Genomic DNA, 13516 nt, shown 5'->3' with positions numbered 1-13516 from the left:
ACAACATAAAACAACAATAGTAGAAATAACACTAAAAAAACAACTGTGGCAACAACATAAAACAACAATAGTAGAAATAACACTAAAAAAACAACTGTGGCAACAACATAAAACAACAATAGTAGAAACAACACAGAAAACAACAACAGTAGAAACAATACCAAAACAACATAGCCTATGACGACAAACAATTAGAACAACACTGAGAACAACAACAGTAGAAACAACACTGAAAATAACAACCTTAGAAACAACAATGATAGCAACAACAGTAGAAACAACAAAATAAAATAGAATAACATTTGAAACCTCAATAACATCAAGAACAACTAAGCGAACTTTAGTAGCAACAGAGAGAGAGAGAGAGAGAGAGAGAGAGAGAGAGAGAGAGAGAGAGAGAGAGAGAGAGAGAGAGAGAGAGAGAGGAGTAAATGGTTAATAAAATTGGAGAGATTAGGACAATATTAAATGTAAGGAAAGAGAAATTGATATAGAATTCTGTATTACATATTAAATTTAATGCTCTCTCTCTCTCTCTCTCTCTCTCTCTCTCTCTCTCTCTCTCTCTCTCTCTCTCTCTCTCTCTCTCTCTCTCTCCTAAATTCTTCACCTTTTCTTATTTCCAAAGTTATCTTGAAAATAATTCCTCTTAATGAAAATCTCTCTCTCTCTCTCTCTCTCTCTCTCTCTCTCTCTCTCTCTCTCTCTCTCTCTCTCTCTCTCTAAATTCCTCACCTTCTTTAATCCAAAAGTTTTCCTGAAAATAATTCTTCTTGATGAAAATTATTAATAGAGAGAGAGAGAGAGAGAGAGAGAGAGAGAGAGAGAGAGAGAGAGAGAGAGAGAGAGAGAGAGAGAGTTGGGGGGGGGGTCGGGTTAGGGGGTTGGGGGTTTGGGTTAGGAGGGGTATGGGTTGAGTCCCTTTTATACAAATAATAAAAAAAGACTGAAATACCAATAGATGGCGCTAATGTCACACTTGATGATCCTTGGCTCACTCCTCCTTTAGAATCCTTGTCTACTGACGTCATCCAAAACAAATTGTCTGAGTGAAGTTCTTAAACTACTTCCTTAAACGTTTCAAAAGTTTTATTTATATTAAGTGTGCGATGATTTTAATCGGTTTAGTGAAGTGAATTTATCTAAGAGACTTCATTCATTCATTGGTGAGTAGTTTTGGGATATATTTGAATATGTAAAATGTGTTAAAACAATGTTTTTGGATGTATATGTGATGGGTTTTTTTAGGATAGCCTACTGTGTTACTGAAAATGGTTTTAGGCTACGGAATATTTACATATATAAACTTAACCTTTGTCAACAAAGTATTAGATCATGACCTCTTAGTTAAATTGGTTTTATTCCTCTATTAAACTTTGTATTCTGGCCTTAGAGAGTTTTGAAATGGAATAATAGGTTAGCCTAACTCTCCTCCTGATGAGCAAACAGATTATGCACTAGGTTAGGTTAGGGTGGAAAGAGTTGTTTTAATGTTTGGTAATTGGTTGGACAAAGGATGAATTTGGAGTTCCAGTAAATATATCCTTGAAAAAGGATTCATTTAAAATTTATCCCTGTTTTTGCTTGTTTCGGTATAAGGGTAAAGTCGTTTTGTTTCATTTATTTATTGGGCAAATTAATTGCTTGTGCCTAAATAATAATAATAATAATAATAATAATAATAATAATAACAATAATAATAATAGTAATAATAATATTTGTAATAGTACTTTATTGTAATATTACTGTAATAATAATAACAATAATAATAATTATCATAATAATCATAATACTAAATAATAAAAATACTAATAATAATAATAATAATAATAATGATAATAAAGATAAATTATAATATTAATGAAAATAATAGAAATAACGGTTAATAATAATTAATATTTTTTTAATTTTTAGTAATAATAAATAACAACAATTAGTATTTAATAATAACAATCAATAATTAATAGTAATAATTAATAATGATAATTAGTAATTAATAATAAATAGTAATTAATAATGATTAGTAAATAATAATTTGTAATTAATAATTAGTAATTAGTAATAATAAGTAATTAATAATGATGATTAGTAAATAATAATAATCAGTAACTATTAGTAATAATAGATGATGGTAATTAGCAATATTAATTAATAATAATTAATGATGATTAGTAATAATTACTAGTACTCCGGATAGCAAGGTTGGTAGCGTCGCGGATCTCTATTATAGAGGTCCCGAGTTCGGTCCCCGCCAGGGACGCGAATACCGTGAGACCTTCTACCGGGGGGTACTCCCACGTGGCACCTGGGGGGGAGGTTAGAGGGGACTAGTGATAGTCCCAGCTGGCTAATGGTCGCCCGAGGAGAACGATGTACATAGTCTCTGTGGAGACCTAAAACCCGCAACTTTAACTTTAACTTTAATTAGTAATAATAATAATAATTAGTAAGTAATAATAACAATTAGGAATTATTAATAAGTAGCAATTAATAATAACAATTAGTAATTAATGATAATAGTAATTAGTAATTAATAATAATAATTAGTACAGTTATAATATACAATAATAATTAGTAATTAATAGTTAGTAATTAAAAACAAAAATTAGTAATTAATAATAATTAATAATAATTAGTAAATGATTGTAATAATTAATAACTTGGGCTCAAGCCATGTCGTTCTGATGGAAGCTTTCTAAGGGATATTTGGCTACAGTGATACTCCCAGAGAATTGACCACAGGTCTCCAGAATTCTAACTCCTGGCGCGAATATCCTTAAAATTTCATTTAAGGATATCTCATAATATCTGGGGACGTATATCTTGATACAACACTTGGCAATCTTCACCCCAAATAGCGTTTTCGCTTCGAGGGGGAAGAGTGGCGAAACTGAAGGGGAGCTGTTATCAAGGTTACCCTTCCTCCCCTACTATTACAAGGCTCCTAGATGGCGCTCATTCCTTGTAGCATTGAGTATGGTGCTACAGATATAGTAGTTTCGGGAGGGATCTTTACCTAAGCCTTTTCATAGAAAAAGAGGGTGGGTCCATGAGGACGACATGGCCATCTCACTAAATCTATTTTTGGGTGAGATAGCCATGACGTCCTGATGGACCCTCCCGTCTATTCTAGTTCAGCCTTTCAGGCCCCTCCCTGACCTGCTGTATCATGGAGATTAGCAGAAGCTGAGCTCAGGATGAGGACGGACGTTACGTCATTTAGCAATGGCGCCCGTTTGTTTACGTCTCTAGTACCAAAAGCAACCACGGATGAGAGTAACTGTGGAACGGCTCCTCAGTTACTCAGCCATCTTTCCATATCGAAGTGTTAACTCTATATGGGGTGTAGATAGCTATGTGGCGTGTTAATACATGCGTCCCCTGTTGATATACGATATCCTAGAGGGAAACCTTTAGGGTACTCGCACCAGAAGTTAGAATTCTGTGATAACCTTTAGTTTAATTCTCTGGGAATATCCACTGTAGTTAAATATACCCTAGGAAGCTACTGAAGGAACCTTCCATCAGGACGTCATGGCTATCTCACCCGAAAATAGATTTTTCGCTTTGCTTCAAAATCCTTGTTTTTGGGCTCGAAGCCATGTCGTCCTGATGGAAGTTTAGGAAGTTTACCAGAGAATTACTTGAAAGTAGTGTATCTGTAGATTTGTATAAGTGCCTCAACCTTGGGACAGTTTTTATATGGTCATCCAGACCATTTAGAAATATGACACTACCGTTATACGTCATTACCGCTAATCATGGAACAATGTTAGGGCTTCCTGCCCTCTGCTGGGAAGTGTCTTGCTAGACAGTAAAAAAGGCTCAAGGTTTGTATACGTGTAGGAACAAATGTAAGTATCAACTAGATCTATTTGTTTCTATGTATCAGTACAATAAGTATGAGTTTTACTTAGGAAAATAAGTAAAAGAACTGTCTACGTTTTATTTTTGCTACTTGCGGAGGGGGGGGGGAATAAGACGCAATTACACTTTTATTCATTTATTGAGGTTGAATGAGTAAATGGAATAACATGTGTTATAAACATAAAAGAGAATTATACATTCAACATATACAGACAATGTTAATGCCACTCATAATAGAGAAAATTATCAATATAATTTTTACTGTAAATGCTGGATAATATCAACACTGTGTACAATTTACACATGGCACAAGTGTCATTTGTATAATTCTGCACCTGAAAATTTGAACAGTCTTAGTGTCACCAGGGTGACACTCACATAAAAGGGTATTGCACTAGAAGGTGTCAACATCTTTTCACCCGAATTGAGAGTCCCAATCAATTCACTGTTCATCGCAGCCATAGACGACAGGTTTCACTACACTCCTGCCGCCACCACATCACGTTTGATTTTGTGCACTTGTTTCGCATAATGTTTGTAAAACACTCTGTAGGACTTCCAGCCAGTGTTTGAGCGAAGACGCTCAAAGTCCATATACTGAAAAAAGTTCAGTGAGGAAGCAATTTTTCTTGGATCATGACCTGCGGGTGTACTGTCAGGATCTGCTCTGCGAATGAAGTAGGTGAGCTTCGCCCTCAGTTGTTTTAGGGATAAGTTCGATCCTGAGGTTTTACCTTTGAAGAGCTGTCCTCCCCTGAAGTCTGAAGTTCTTCAAAGATAGACCTTTAGACATTCTACTAGACATAGAGAGATATCTTCCTTCAGAGGGCAGATTTTCCAGGGACCCCATCTTTTGGTGGGTAGCTCGTTCTTGGCGAGAAAGGTAGGATCAGGAAAGAAATTCAGTTCTCCCGCTTCTGTGAACTGAATATGGCCTTTGTCTCTTGATAGGGCTACTATTTCACTAACTCTAGCCCCTGAGGCTATAGCAAACAGGAAAATCACTCTTTGGGTTAGATCCTTAAGAGAACAATCTTCATTGTTCAAGGCTGAAGCATAGTGTAAGACCTTGTCCAGAGACCATGAAATGGGTTTAGGAGGGGCTGCAGGTTTAAGTCTAGCACATGCCTTCGGGATCTTGTTGAAGATTTCGTTCGCCAAGTCCACCTGGAAAGCGTATAGAAGACGTCTAGTCAAGGCTGACTTGATGTAGTTATCGTGTTGGGGGTAGGGACGTTTCAGCGCTGCCAGTTCAGCACCAGCCATTTCATCGCCATACCTTTTCAGCGCCGTGGAATTTGTGTGTGTGTGTTTATAAACAAAAGAAGAGGTTTTGAACAAATATTTATTGATAAAAAGTATTTATACTACACTGTTTATAAACAATAGAAAAGGTTTTGACAAATATTTATTGATAAAAAGTATTTATCCTACTGAAGTTAAGATAGTCCAAAAAAAAGTGCCTTTTGCGTCGAATAAGCTTACGCATCGCTTGTCAGTTAGGCAGCTGGGCAATAGCAGCTTGAAACATATTTTCCAAAGATTTGTTTATTATAGTACTCTGTCCTTCGTAAGTGTCCTCGGCTCTCTGACGTGCATACGTTTTCGCCTTTTCAACTTCTACCGCCACTGCAGATGGGGGATGGGTGTGATCATTCATTTTCTTTAGAAAACGTATGAATTCTGGCACATCTACCGTCTTCATGACATCTCCAGAACTTTACATTTGTTTGTGTCTTGCTTTCTTTATCAAATCTGTATATATATCCATCATGACAGAATTCCGCTCGTTCTCTCTGACTCTGAACTGTATCCTCCATGGTTTCCCAACGACTCTACTTAGCATATGATTTTTTTTATTTTTTAACTAAATCACGGTTTACAAATGTTTACGAATATTTCCTTTAAAGTTTTCAATTAAACAACGGAATCACCGAAATCAATAAGTAGCGGTTTGGTGCTGAAATTATACAAACTACTGTGTGAAGAGAGAGAGAGAGAGAGAGAGAGAGAGAGAGATTTTAATTAAACAATGGAATCACCGAGATCAATAAATAGCGGTTTAGTAATGAAACTATACAAACTACTGTGTGAAGAGAGAGAGAGAGAGAGAGAGAGAGAGAGAGAGAGAGAAAGAGAGAGAGAGAGAGAGAGAGAGAGAGAGAGAGAGAGAGAGTTGAAATTTCTTCTGGCGCTGAGATGGCTGTCGCTAATTTTTTTTTGGCACTGAAATGACCAGGCGCTGAACTGGCGGCGCTGAATCGGCGGTGCTGAACTGGCGGCGCTGAATATTACCTAACCCTCGTGTTGGCAGCCAAGCCTTGTTCATGAAGGTGGATGAAAAAGGACAGGGAGAAGACTATTGAGATTTCTTTTGGCCTTTTTGCTTTAACAAAAGCAACCCACTTTTTCCAAGATGATTCATATTGTCATCTGGTTGACTTTGACTTCTATTCTTCTAAGAAGTCTATACTGCCTTTTGAGATCCCAAATCTTTTCTTTACCGCCAAGGCGAGAAAATCATGAGATGAAGGTTTTGGCTTCTCTGTGATGAAGCGAAGACAGTCGACTTCTGAACCAGTTGAGATAGAGCTGGGTTCGGTAGAGGGACCAGCCTCAGCTTCAGTTCCATCACCAGAGGGAACCAATAGCTCTTGAGCCACTTGGGGGCCACTAGTGCTGCAGTTCCCTTGAAGATCTCAGCTTGTTGAGGACCTTCAGCAGGATATTGGTTGGAGGGAACAGGTAAATCCAGGTCCAATTGTTCCAATCGAGGGACATGGCGTCTGTCGCCTCTGCCAGGGGAAGCTAACCTCTTAGAAGACATGCCTTACTTTTGGAGAAGATTCCTATTCTCCGTGGTGGCTTTTGCGACTACTTCTTGGACTACTTCCTTTGGGGAGAGGTCCTTGCCCCAGATACAGGAAGTGATCAGCTTCCTGGGTTCGTGTTTGACCATTGCACTGGCAAACACAAACTCCCTGCAGGCCCTCCTGGCCTTCACAAAAGCGTACAAGTCCTTGACTAGGGGGGCCATGTGCATCTTGGCCAGGACTGTGTACATGTCTGGGGTGCTAGCTACGCCTACGCACATCTCCATGCAGTTCTGGAGGGAAAGAGAGGCGGCTAGTCTCTTTGTCTCCTGTTCTCTTCTCAGGAGAAAGTCCGTCAGCCTCGGAAGGTTCTCGCTGAACTGCTGTCCTGTGATGTCCGCGTCGAGTTTCGAGACTGAGAAGGTTAGGTGGACCTCCTTCCAATCCTTCTCATTCGTGGGCAAGGCCAGAGACAATGGCCTACACTCCTCTAGCGTAGGACATGGTTTGCCTGCATCAATTGCTTTCAGCACACTATGGAGAGCTTTCGACGAGAAGGGGAAAGCTTTTGATGAAGGAGCAAGAAAAGTAGGGTGTTTCTTGCTCAGTGCAGAAACTCTAGAGTTGGTATACCCTGCCTTCTTCAGGCTACTCGTCAAGAGAGCCTGTGCCTGGTTGTGGTCGAAAACCACGACTTCCTTTGGTTCCGTCTCTTCCTTAGATGCCAGCTCACTCTTCAGTCGGATGAAACAATCCGGGTAAGCGGCAAGATTTGGCCAGAATTGGATGTAGTCCAGGGGGATGGCCCCCATCTTCTCCGAAATGTAGAGTTTCCCATTCATCATGGGCATGAACTCTGCATACCTCCAGGGATTGGTTTCGGAGCATGTTGGCAGGTCAGACACTTTAGGTCGCTTGAAAGACCCACTAGAAGTGACTATGCAAGTTGCTTCACGGAATTCTTTCCGCATATCTACGTCTTCCTTACGTAGAGAGTCCAATAGCATCGTGATCTGGGCCATAACCGCTTGACCCAGCGGGTCTAGTGGAGGGGTAGGAGCTGAAGACGTTGAGGGCACAGGCTGGAATGCCGACACACACAGTAGGGGGTCCTTCGCTTCCGTCAACTCGAGATCTTCGTCTCCTCCAGGTGGTTGGGCCACCTCTTCTTCAGGATCCTCTTGAAGGAGATCCTTTTCGGTGTCCGAGGACACTTCAGACATCCTCTCCTGATGGATGTCCATGCCTTTCGAAGCTTCGTTGATGTTGGCCTCAATTGCGAGCTGAATGCAAGGAGGCCCAGGTCGTGCCTGAGGTACGACGGCATCAGCTGTAGCCTTCGGGAACAGCATGCTTCTCTTAAGCTCGCTTGGTAGGTGCAGTCCCGGAGAGTTCTTCTGGAACCCTTGGCCCATTTCCGAAGCTTTTCCCTCGCAGCATCCCTCGACTCTGTCGACTTGGGATCACCGAAATCCTCGGTCATCAAGGACGAGCAGACGTTGCAGTCCTTGGGATCCCAATATCTCAAAGTTTCGGTTGCGATTGAGCAGGGGCCATGAGACCTGCACATGGAGTGACCACAAAAGTTCTTACTCTTGTGGTTGCAGTAGATGACTTCGCATTTCACCTTGGTGTCCTCCTGTAAAGAAAGGAAAGTGATATGAGTATGGGGTAATTTATCACACTTGATAAATATTTTTGTTCATGCATAAAATTGACACCACTATTATCATCATAGCTTAGGATAGTAAGCTAGAAAGAAAATAGGAAAGACTCATATCTGTGTCTCCTGTTCAGATAATTGCTGTGACCTCCCTCAATATTAATATTTAGAATTTCCTTATTAGGGAAAAACTAGAGTGGAAGAGCTCTAATCTCTAGAGCATTAGTGTATACTAGCACTAACCCTTCCATGGTGGAATATTAATATTGTAGGGTAAGAATATTTAGTTCTGATGACCTATGGCTCATCAGGATATTGAAGGAATACTTCACCTCAACATTATAATTGGTGTTAACAATGGACTGTGAAAGGACACAGAATATGTTGGAAAATATAAACTACTGTATATTATATAATATAGTTTTCTAATTGCAGTTTGTACTATACTGCAGAAATGCTGGCTGCACTATAATCTTATACTGTAATTCTGCCGGCTAGGCTAGTACCTAACGGCACTAGCCAACAGAGAGAGAAAAAGCATGGAGAAGGGATACCTTATTATTACAGTTTATTACAATAAATAAGGTTGCAGGGACTACTGTCCCTACTGCCCTCTTCCAGAATGAGGGTTCAAATGGAAGGGGGGAATGTAATCCTTCTAGCTTCCATCCAGCCACAGAATGTGTTGCCGGCTGCTCTGCCGGTTCCAGAGTTTGTGGATGGCAGTTCAAGAGAGGACTGAAGAACACTCAAGTCATAAGGGTTTCCCACCGGCATCCGTCATGGCCGGCACAACCTTTCCCGGAGCCTTGCGTCCGTTAGGGGGAAGGTCAGAGCGGCAATCAAGCCACCTTGGTAGGAGCCCGGCCGGCAACGCTATCCACCCGGCAAGCGGGGAGATTGTAGAATACCGGCCAAAGATGTCGCAATGTCTAGGCCATTGCTAAAGGACAGAGAGGGGAAGGGAAAAGGGTCTTGTATTTGTGTGGGAAAAAGGCGGCACATTTGCCTCCCACTTTCAGTCACAAACTCAAAAACATCGTTTCTATACTGGCGCCGTCTTGGGCGGCAGAAGAATATCAATTCCTCAGCCTAATACCTTGCCGGATACAAGACATGTCTTCTAGACCACAAGGGAGAAGGTTGTGGCAATTGTACTACCACTTTCAGTTGAGGACTAGGGAAGCCGGGCTTCCTATGTCCGCAACTGTAAACCGGCAGGGGAGTGACTAGTCCCCCGGCAGTAGAGTTGCCGACATCAAGACTGAATACTCTGAGTTACTGTCGTAATTCAAAGCCGGGATACTCACTGGCAAAGAGGGAAGACAGAAAAACACTAGCCTAATCAAGCCGGAGTACAGTACACTACTCGTGGCAAGACCAAGGTAGGGTTTACCCTTAAATCTCGAAAAGACGAGTATCAAATTATATAAATAATTCTAGGAGATATACTATCGCCTACTGAATTGATAAAACGATACAAGAGGGTAAACGGGGATAATGTACGAAAGTATACTAAAACGCATTAGGCTAGCCTAGCGCGATTCGAGGTCTCGGCTACGCTATGTCACCGAGACCCTTATCGTATACGATCGACACATTTCATAGAAGAGGAAATATACGTGCATGATCTTATCTTCACTAGTATAATTTTGCCTAAATAGCTATAATTCATTAAAGCTAAATACCGGGAACGTTGTTTTACTAACTAAATAAGGCATATATGGCGAACGACAGCGCCTACAGTGGATGGCTATGCTCCGATAAACATATCTAAATTATGCTAATTTAATTGTGAGAAGGTAGCTAAAAATTATACACAGGAAAGATTAAATACTCAACTTTCCAGAGGCTGGAGAATGCATGATAAATCTCAAATATTAGTAACACAACACCGAGAGCAAGTGGGAGATACACTGTGCTTAATTCGCTACTATAAAAGGAATGGGTTGCCATGCGTGGCCCTGTAGTAGTACGGGAAGGGGATCCACCGGGTAACCTTGATGACGGCTCCCCTTCATTTTCAGCACTCTTCCCCCTCAGAGCGAAAACACTATTCGGGGTAAAGATTGCCATGTGTCATATCAAGAAATGCGTCCCTTGATATTATACGATATCCTTAAGAATTTTCTCAAGGATACTCGCGCCAGGAGTTAGAATTCTGGAGACCTATGGATAATTCTCTGGGAGTATCACTGTAGCTAAATATCCTTTAGAAAGCTGCCTAAAGGAACCTTCCATCAGGACGACATGGCTGAGTCCAAAAATACTTCAAGCATTATTATAGAGGCATGTGGTTAAGCCTAAGAGAACAGTTTGTTTGTTCCTCGTCTTTTGATTGGAGAGATTGATTCGGCCTGAGCTGGAGTCTGTCATTAAAGTTGGATAGCAAATGGCTATCTAGCTGTAAAGCCTTCACTTTTGATATTGATGCTATTGTGTGTAAACGTACAGACAGCGCCTGTCAAATGTATTGATTTTCTATCTCTTTTCATGGAATGGGAAGTAAGAAGTTCATGTTTGCTTGATGGAGGATAGACTTTGCAACTGGTTTATGGTTAAACCAGCTGTAGATCCACACACTCTGTCCTTCTTATAGGAGGCATGACGTTTGCAGGCATCCCCATGTGCTGAGTGTAGGTCATGGCCTCTTGTGAAGTGGCAGGCATACTTCCTGAAGGGGAAGAAGTGAGCGAAGCGTTTGACGGGGTCAGACTGGGCAACGCCCAAGAAGATTGGGAAATTCTATAGCTGCTGTTCTCTCCTTGAGGGGTGCGACCACTGCTGCCACCTGTTTGCTTTCGCCCCTGGATCAATGGCCTGGAGATATGTTACAGGGGCTTGGAGTCTTCAGAGCTACGTCAGTGAGCTTTTCTAGTTTCACTGGTGCGTTGGGAATCCATAGAGTTTGTCACACCTTGAAATACTCTTTGCCCTTGATTGTGCAGGCTGTTGGTGATAAGTTTAACCTAAGGAAATCTTTGGCTTCCTTAATTTTTTCAGGTTGGTCCTCCATGACTTTATTGAGGGAGTTGGTAGCCAAGGCTACTGCTCCCCTGGGACCTCCTGGGCAATTGCAAGTGTAATATCCCCAACAATGCTAGTGGTGAAGGGCATGGTGGTTCCCCTACTTTCAGGGATTTTGGTGGTCGGCCTTTTAAGCTTAAGAAGGTGGGTAAGTTGAATAAGGTAGCTCCCTTCTAGGCGGGTAAAGTGCCGGCGTCGGGAGCTATGGTCCCCGTAGGGGGCTGAAAGGGAAAAAACTGTCCCCAGAGTTAGCACGAGTAGGTAGGTGACTGTCTCGTCACTTGGAGCATCCAACATCAACGAATGCCCTGGCCTTCTGGGCAGAAGTGGAAGGTATGTTGAAGAACGAGTTTGAATTCCTTAAAGAGGAGTCTCCAGGCTTTTAGCTTTGGTTTCTCCTGGTGGAGAAGGGTACTGGAGGCTTGTCATCAACCTCCCTCCCCTGAACAAGTTTGTTTCCCAAACAAAGTTCAAGGAGGAGTCAGTGTCCCTCCCCTGAACAAGTTTGTTTCCCAAACAAAGTTCAAGGAGGAGTCAGTGTCCCTCCCCTGAACAAGTTTGTTTCCCAAACAAAGTTCAAGGAGGAGTCAGTATGGTCTGTGCTATCTTCCTTCAGAAAGGGAGACATTATGCTTTCAGTAGACGTGAAGTACTCATACTTTCAAGTGCCTGTTCATCAGCCCTCTCTAAAATATCTCCGCTTCTACCTCTATGTTACTGTGTACCAGTTCAAGACTCAGTGCTTCAGACTGTGTATGGGTCCCCAGCTATTTATTTGGGTGTCCTCTTTGGTAGTCGCATATGCCTATTTGTTCCGACACAGAGACTTACCTCGAAACACTTTCTTAGGAGTTACTGGAACCTCCTCTCAAACGACCAGAGTTTTGTGTAGTTTACCCTACTCCCATTTTCTATAGCAGTGGTTCTCAAACTTTTCAGCCCGCGACCCCCCAAACGATATTGCTAGATGCATGTGACCCTCGCCTTTCCCCGAAGTGCTTCTGACACACACACACACACACACACACACACACACACACACACACACACACACACACACACACAGTACATGCCTATGCCCTGAATCATAAGAACATAATAACAACAAACATGATAAGATAAATGCAAAAAATATACGCATTATAGAGTTAACTAATTTATTACTTGTAGAAAAAATCACAATCTTTAAAGACAAAATAGGCAAAGCAATACAGTCTATTTAAATTTATAGAATTAATGTTAAATCCGTACAGGCACTCACACTTTGCTAACTGCTTCAAGAAAAAAAAATAAGTATGAAATTAGAATTATACCTTTGTTGAAGAAAGCTACTGCAGATAGCATAAATTATGTCAGTGTTTGTAAACTTTAGCACAATAAAGAAAAAATTACTGGTATCTTTATACCAAAATTTAGATATTCAGGCTGGGCTTAAAATGATTAACAAAATAATTATAGCGTTTGACTTGGGTGCTGATATTACAAATTTTCTGAAACTAAAATCAGCTAATGATCTATAATTCTCATATGAGACAGTATACCCACACAAACATCCAGTAGACTCAAAGCTATTTCATACCCTTTTGGTTTCAAAATTAATATTTTGGAAAATTTTGGAAATTATGTCTGAGATAATATTTTTTTTTTCTTTTTTTTCTTGGCTTTAGAAGAAATGTATGAATTTCTTGTGAAATAATTACTTATTTAGTAACTGTTAAAATAAAAGTACAATATTCATGGAAGTTTAATGACAATGATCAATATTTAGGCCCAACTATGGGGCTCCACTAGCAGTGATTAGTTAATTATATCCCTATTCCACAGTGAAAACAGTATTTACACAGGCCTAAGTTTATCATGAATAACTAACATCAATTAGTGAGATACATGGGCCTGCTTTTTTGAGCACAGTAACTCCATCCTGGGTTTGATACCAGAGATGGCAACTCGGAGATCATCCTCCACCCTGAGTCTTGATCGGTATTTGTTTTTTATATAAGTCAGTGCCGAAAAAGTCTTTTCACATAAATAGGTTGATCCAAAAGGAAGTAATACATCCATTGCTGCCATGGATAATCGTGGATATTCCCTTGCAATTGAAATCCAGAACTCATCCAGTGTGGTTGAGCCAAACGATGCCTGTAAA

At 40.7% G+C, this 13516-nt stretch overlaps 1 long non-coding RNA gene across 1 annotated transcript in view; it reads left to right on the top strand.

Annotated features, from left to right (window-relative positions):
- The first annotated feature begins 1063 nt into the window (after nucleotides 1–1063).
- The window catches only part of LOC137633583 (uncharacterized), a 223404-nt gene continuing 210951 nt past the window's right edge, over nucleotides 1064–13516 (top strand). Inside the window, exon 1 of the long non-coding RNA XR_011042287.1 lies at nucleotides 1064–1166. This is a non-coding gene — a long non-coding RNA (uncharacterized lncRNA). The remainder of the gene's footprint in view (nucleotides 1167–13516) is intronic.

This window comes from Palaemon carinicauda, chromosome 43 (assembly GCF_036898095.1).
Source record: "Palaemon carinicauda isolate YSFRI2023 chromosome 43, ASM3689809v2, whole genome shotgun sequence".
Classification (NCBI taxonomy): Eukaryota; Metazoa; Arthropoda; class Malacostraca; order Decapoda; family Palaemonidae; genus Palaemon; species Palaemon carinicauda.
Note: the sequence above shows the minus strand (reverse complement) of the source record. Positions and strands in the feature narration are given on the sequence as shown.